Genomic DNA, 7021 nt, shown 5'->3' with positions numbered 1-7021 from the left:
GAGATGAGGTCTTGCCAAGTTGCCCAGGCGGGTCCTGAACCCGCGGGCTCAGGCAATCCATGCACCTCAGCCTCCCAAAGGCGCGGGCTTACAGGCTGAGCCACCGAGCCCGGCTAATAAGTATTTCTTAAGGGGGAAAGCTGGCAGGTAGGGAGAGGTGAAAAATCACCTACTGGGTACAATGTGCACTAATAGGGTACACTTAAAGCCCAGCCAAGAAACCAAAAACCATTTGTACCCCTAAAGCTATTGAAGTAAGTAAATAAATAAGGCTGGGCATGGTAATCCCAGCACTTTGGGAGGCAGAGGCAGGAGGAGGACTGCTTGAGCTCAGATTCAAGACCAACCTAGGCAAGACCTTGTCCCTACAAAAAAAAAAAAAAAATTAGCCAGGTGTGATTGCATGTGCCTGTAATCCTAGCTACTAGGAAGGCTGAGGTAAAAGAAGCACCTGTGAGCCATGAACGTGCCACTGCACTCCAGCCCGAATAACAGAGTGAGGCACTGACTAAAATAAATAAATAAATATTTCTTATAACAAATCTCTACAACTATTTGTAAGCTAAGGACTTGGACTTGAAATCAGATAGTCATGGGGTTTCAAACCTTAATTCATCATTCATTTGACTTGGACAGATTTCTTTTTTTTTTTTTTTTTTTTGGAGTTGAAGTCTCACTCTGTTGCCCAGTCTGGAGTGCAGTGGCATGCTCACAGTCACCACAGCCTCGACCTGCTGGGCTCAGGTGATCCTTCTGCCTCAGCCTCCCAAGTAGCTGAAACCACAGGCATGCACCACCATGCCTGCCTAATTTTTTTATTTATTGTAGGCAAATCTCACTGTGTTGCTCAGGCTGGTCTCGAACTGCTGAGCTCAGGCAATCCTCTCGCCTCCGCCTCCCAAAGTGCTAGGATTACAGGCATGAGCCACTGTGCCCAGCTGGGCAGATTGTTTAATTTCTTTGACCTGTTTTTTCTTCTCTGTAAAGTGGGCATAACTATAGTCCTTTCTCCTAGACTTAAAAGCTTACATAGACCCTAGCATATACTAAGTCCTTCTATAAAATGCTAGTAATTGTGATTTATAATAGTTAGGACTTTTAGGCATTATAGATGTTGTGCTCTAGGATGAATGAAAGATTTCAGAAATCTCTAATTATAAGAGGGAAATCTACCAAGAAGAAAAGACTGCAACTTATGTTTCTTTTAGGTTGTTTTTTAGAAGGTTGGATCATTCACCATCCCCCCAAAAAAGACTTGATAAACTTTAAGAAAGCAAACACAATTACTTAACTTAAACTTTATCATAGGAACTTTTTTTTTTTTTTAATTGGAATCTCACTCTGCTGCCCAGGCTGGAGTGCTGTGGCATGCTCATGGCCACCGCAGCCTCGACCTAATGGGTTTAGGTGGTCTTTCCGCCTCAGCCTTCCAAGTAGCTGGAAATACAGGTGTGCGCCACAATGCCCAGCTAATTTTTTTATTTATTGTAGAGGTGAGGTCTCACCAAGTTGCCTAGGCTGGTCTTGAACCTGTGGTCTCAGGCAATCCTTTCACCTTGGTCTCCCAAAGTGCTGGAATCATAAGCATGAGCCACCATGCCCGGCCCCATAGGAGCTGAATATTAAAATTTTTAAAATAAATGAGTTCACTTAGGTCAACTTAACTTACAAAGAAATTCTGTTTTAATGGGTTGTGAGTGTATTTTGTAGGACATTGATACTATTGTATAATCACTGAATTCAGTATAACTTGGCCAAATTTTATAGAACTAGGGGCACAATTAGCTAGTTTATATAACTTTAGGGGTTTATAGTTAGATATTTGTCTTTAAATCCCCAAATCAGTCACACCTATGAGTAGTGCTTAAAATTTTGGGCTCTTGAGTCAGACTACCTGAGTTCAAATCCCTGGTAACCTTGAACAAGTCACCTAAACTCTTTGTGCTTTTATTTTCTCAATTTTAAAATAGGAATAACATTACTAGCCTCACAGGACTGTTGTGAGAATTAAATAAACTAAACACATGTAGATGCTATCATTATTTATTATTTCTGTGATTCCAAGTTCCTAGGAAGGAATGTATTGTGAAGATAAGTAGGAACTCTGCCTTTCAAAATAAGTATTTCAGAGTCACAAATGCACTAGTGAGCTTGTCTCAGGAAACAGTCTCATTGAACAGGTAGTCCAAGAAATGCAGACAAGCTACACATTTTATGCACATCTTCCTAGATGTTAGGGACAATCCTGCAGAGCCAGCTTATTGGGGCATAGAATCCACTGGTCCCAACCTTTGATAAACTGGATTTCTTAAAAGCCCATTTAAAAAGCTTCAAGTAGGCCCAAAGTCACTTTACCACACTGTACCCTGAGGCTGTGGCCTCATGGATGATCTAAGTAGTTTCAGGCAGTTTCTCAAATAGGCCTTTCCTACTAATCAGAAATTAATAATCTTGATTTTTCCCTCCTTTATTCCTGAAAAAGAGGTATTCAACCAGTATGCTTTGTTTTTTTCAACACTTAGTATCAGGTTCAAAGTTTTAGCTCAACAGATGTCTAACCCTTACCTGCCTCTCTCCCTAATCTCCTCAACAGTGACTTGAGGAGATTAGGCAGAGAGGCAGGTAAGGGTTAGACAAGCCCCTGAACCATATCATTCCGCTGCTGAAAACCCTTTGAATGCCTTTCCTATGCAAACTCAAGAGGTTTATAAGAATAAAATAGGCTGGGTTCGGTGGCTCAGCCTGTAATCCCAGCACTTTGGGAGGCTGAGGTGAGTGAATTGCCTGGGCCCACAGGTTTGAGACCAGTCTAGGCAACTTGGTGAGACCTTGTCTCCACAATAAAATCAAAAAAATTAGCTGGGCGTGGTGGCATGTGCCTGTAGTTCCGGCTACTTGGAAGACTGAGGCGGAAGGATCGCCAGAGTCCAGCAGCTGGGGTGCCTGTGAGTGTGCCACTGCATTCTAGCCTGGGCGACAGAGTTAGACTCCAATTCTTAAAAAAAAAAAAAAAAGAATAAAATAAAGTTAAACTGATCTTTTTTTTTTACTTTTTTTTTTTTTTTTTTTAGTTGGAGTCTCACTCTATTGCCCACACTGGAATGCAGTGGCCGCTCCTGGCCACCGCAGCCTCGACCTGCTTATAAAACTCTAAGATCTAGCCATGCTGAACTATTTGTGGGTCCTTGAACACACCAAGTTCTCTTTCCCTTCTGAGCCCTCTCATGTGCCTGGGATGCCTTTCTCCAGCCTTTCACCTGGCAAACTCCTAAGGTTCAAGTTCAGCTTAGATGACACCTCCTCCAGGAAGCATTCCTTAACCCCCCCAACCTAGGTTAGGTGACCTTCCTCAGTACTCCCATAACACCTTGTACTTACCCATATTCTAGAATTTTTTTTTTGAGTTGGAGTCTCACTCTCGCCCAGACTGGAGTTCAGTGGCCGCTCCCAGCCACCGCAGGCTCGACCTGCTGGGCTCAGGTGATCCTTCCACCTCAGTCTTCCAAGCAGCTGGAACTACAGACGCGCACTACCACGCCCAGCTAATTTTTTGATTTATTGTAGAGATGAGGTCTCGCCAAGTTGCCCAGGCAGGCCTCAGATCTGCAGGCTCAGGCAATCCATTCACCTCAGCCTCTCCAAGCGAGGGATTACAGGCTGAGCCACTGAGCCCGACTTATATTCTAGAATTTACCAGACTGATCTGCAACTGCCAGTTTACTTCTTGTGCTCCCACTGTTGTCAGCAGCCTGAGGACAGAAACCCACATCTTGCTCACCTAGTGTCTAGCAGAGGGCCTGTACATCGTAGATGCTCAGTAAATATTTATTGAATATTTTATTTTATTATTATTTTTTTGAGTTGGAGTCTCACTCCATCACCCAGGCTGCAGTGCAGTGGCACGCTCACACCACCACAGCCTCGACCTGCTGGGCTCAGGCTATCCTTCTCAGTCTTCCAAGTAGCTGAAACTACAGGCGTGTACCACCATGTCCTGCTAATTTTTGATGTATTGTAGAGACAACGTCTTGCCAAGTTGCCCAGGCTGGCCTTGAACCCGTGGGCTCAGGCAATCTACTTGCCTTGGCCTCCCAAAGTGCTGGAATTACAGGCTGAGCCACCGAGTCTGGCCTATTTATTGAATATTTACTGTAATGGCCTCCTAATTGGTCTACATGCTTTCATCCTTCCCCCAATTTCTACACAGCAGCCAGAGAAAAGCCCTTAGCCTAGCCCAGCCAAGGATTCTGACCCTACCTAGCTCACCTACCTCACTTCTGTCTCTATCCCGTCATGCTCACCACATTCTCCCGCTATATGTCCTTTCTTCTATTACTTGAATTCACTCAACCAGTTCCCGCCTCAGGGCCCTTGCACTTGCTGTTTCTTTTTTCCAGAATACTTTCCTCTATTACTCACCATGGCTGGTTTCCTCTCCCTCATTAAGACCTTCTTCAGAGTGATCTTCCTGGACCATCCCACCTAAAGTATCCAACCCATTCCTTCTCAGTCACTCTATCACAGTATCATGTTTTATCATCTTTTGAAAACTTACTCCTGTTTGTTAACTTGGTATTTACCTATCTCCCCTATATAGAAAGCAGCACAAAAGTAGGGACCATGTCTATCATGTTCACTGTCAACCTCAACGCTCAGTACAATACCTGTCATCTATTAGGTAGGTATTTAATAAATATTGGTTGAATGCATGGGTACATTCATTCATAAATCAAACAAGTGCCATTTGGGTGGGTGTGTCCATGCCTGTTCTGACAGTGCCATGTTGCTCAAAAGTATTTTGGGACCTTATCTTTTAGAACTGACTTCAGAAATGCCTTAAGAGTTACAGAAGAAAATCGGATTCACTATTTTGCAGTCACACCTTTTTTTTTTTTCTTCTCACTCTGTCACCCAGGCTGGAGTGCAGAGACAGGCTCCTGGCCACCCCAGCGTCGACCTGCTGGGCTCTGGCGATATTTCTTCCTCAGCCTTCCAAGTAGCTGGAACTATAGACTCGTGCTACCACGCCCAGCTAATTTTTTGATTTGTTGTAGAAATGAGGTCTCACCAAGTTGCCCAGGCTGTTCTCGAACCTGTGGGCTCAGGAAATCCCCTCACCTTGGCCTCTCAAAGTGCTAGGATTACAAGCTTGAGTCACCGTGCCTGGTCCCACACTTAATTTTTTACTCAAAGTCTTTCTACCCAACTTGATTTCTATCTTATTTACTAACTTTGGCTCTAGATGATTTGTTTCCCAAAATTAAATTCATCCTCAAGAATAAAAACTTTGCCACCTGTGTCAATAGTCTGAAGAATGGACTTTAGGCTCTGACAGGAATTTGGAAAGAAGAATTCAAAAACCCCTCATTCTGATGTGTAAGTTCTGAAGTGTTATGTTGATTTTAAAAGATTACCTTATTTTACAGTGAAACCTTATACACTGGGACAATGTTTTCACCTTTGGCGTGCTTTCTTATTTTAGTTATTTTTGAAATAGTTCCATGGTAGAGAACTCAATTTCTAGAAAAAAATACAGTGGTATTTAGGTTAGAAGGCAACTCAGGGTATAAACAATTTGCTTTCGGCCAGGCGTGGTGGCTCAAGTCTATAATCCCAGCACTTTGGGAGGCCAAGGCGAGAAAATTGCCGGAGCCCGTGGGTTGGAGACCAGCCTGGGCAACATGGTAAGACCTTGTCTCTACAGTAAATAAAAAATATTAGCTGGGCGTGGTAGTGCGTGCCTGTAGTTCCAGTTACTCGGAAGGCTGAGGTGGAGGCTGCGGTGGCTGGGAGTGTGCCACTGCACTCCAGCCTTGGTGACAGAGTGAGACTCCAACTAAAAAAAAAAAACCAAAATAATTTGCTTTCTTTTCTTCTACAAAAATCACTCCCACGCAATACTCTGTTATTCCACAAGCATCTCACACATTCTCACCACTTTGTGCCCCTCTTGCTGTTCTTTCCTCTGACAGAATAGACCTATTCTTTACCCCAATCCCCGGCAAAATTTTATTCTTCCTTCCAGACCCAGTTCAAAAGTTTGCCTTTCTGAACTCTTACTCCATGTGCAACTCCCTCACGATTAATTCCATCATCTTCTGATATCCCAAACCACCTAGTATAAGCTCTATGAGGGCAAGTGCATTGTCCGTATTTATAGCTATATCTCCAGAATTGAGCACAGTGTCTGGCACATAGTAGATGCTTGAAATATATTTGTTGAGTGAACAAATGTGTCTCTATTCTATTATCTTATATTATTTAGTTATTTAAATGTCTTCCCCACAAGGCTGTCCATTTCCTCTATAGTGAAGACCATCGTCTCATTCATCTTTTATCTCTGAGACATGAAGAGGGCAAGAGTGGGCCTGGGCCCAGAACATAGTATTTATTTTGCTAAATGTCCAAAATGTGTTCTCAGATTGGCCAGCATCACGGTGGACTTCTTTGTTTTTATCTTCTCTTTGTGCCCAATCAAAGCTTTTGATGGCAGAAGGGGGGCCCTAGATTCTGAATATTATCTCCCTTCCCAACCCCAAGATGAGGCCTGACTGAGTCCAGACATAAAGTCCCTCCAACTTGAATATGAACTCCAACTTGAATATGAACTCCCTTCTCTCCCTGGGCTCCTATGGCTGCCATTGCCCTCCCCCACCTTGCTCCAATCTCTTCTCCCATTATGACACTAGAATGAACCCCCTAGAACTGGATCACTAATGCAATCAAATGCTTTAAGATACCAAGTGGTAGCATAAATGCCTGGGAGATAGAGGCAGTGCCATCTAAAGGCGGAAGGTAGTTATTGCTTGGAGGAACATGAGCCCAGGGTTCCTAGAACATCTGATGTGTCTAGAAAAACTAGAAATCCAGAATTTTTTAAAATGTGAAATTTCCCAATGTTTGAATACAGGCAACTAACTAATTCAATTTTTTTTTTTTTGAGTTGGAGTCTCACTCAGTCGCCCAGACTGGAGTGCAGTGGCACGCTCCTGGTCACCGCAGCCTCAACCTGCTGGGCTCC

This window comes from Carlito syrichta, unplaced genomic scaffold, assembly GCF_000164805.1.
Source record: "Carlito syrichta isolate Samal-C Ts95f unplaced genomic scaffold, Tarsius_syrichta-2.0.1 Scaffold309100, whole genome shotgun sequence".
Lineage (NCBI taxonomy): Eukaryota > Metazoa > Chordata > Mammalia > Primates > Tarsiidae > Carlito > Carlito syrichta.
Note: the sequence above shows the minus strand (reverse complement) of the source record.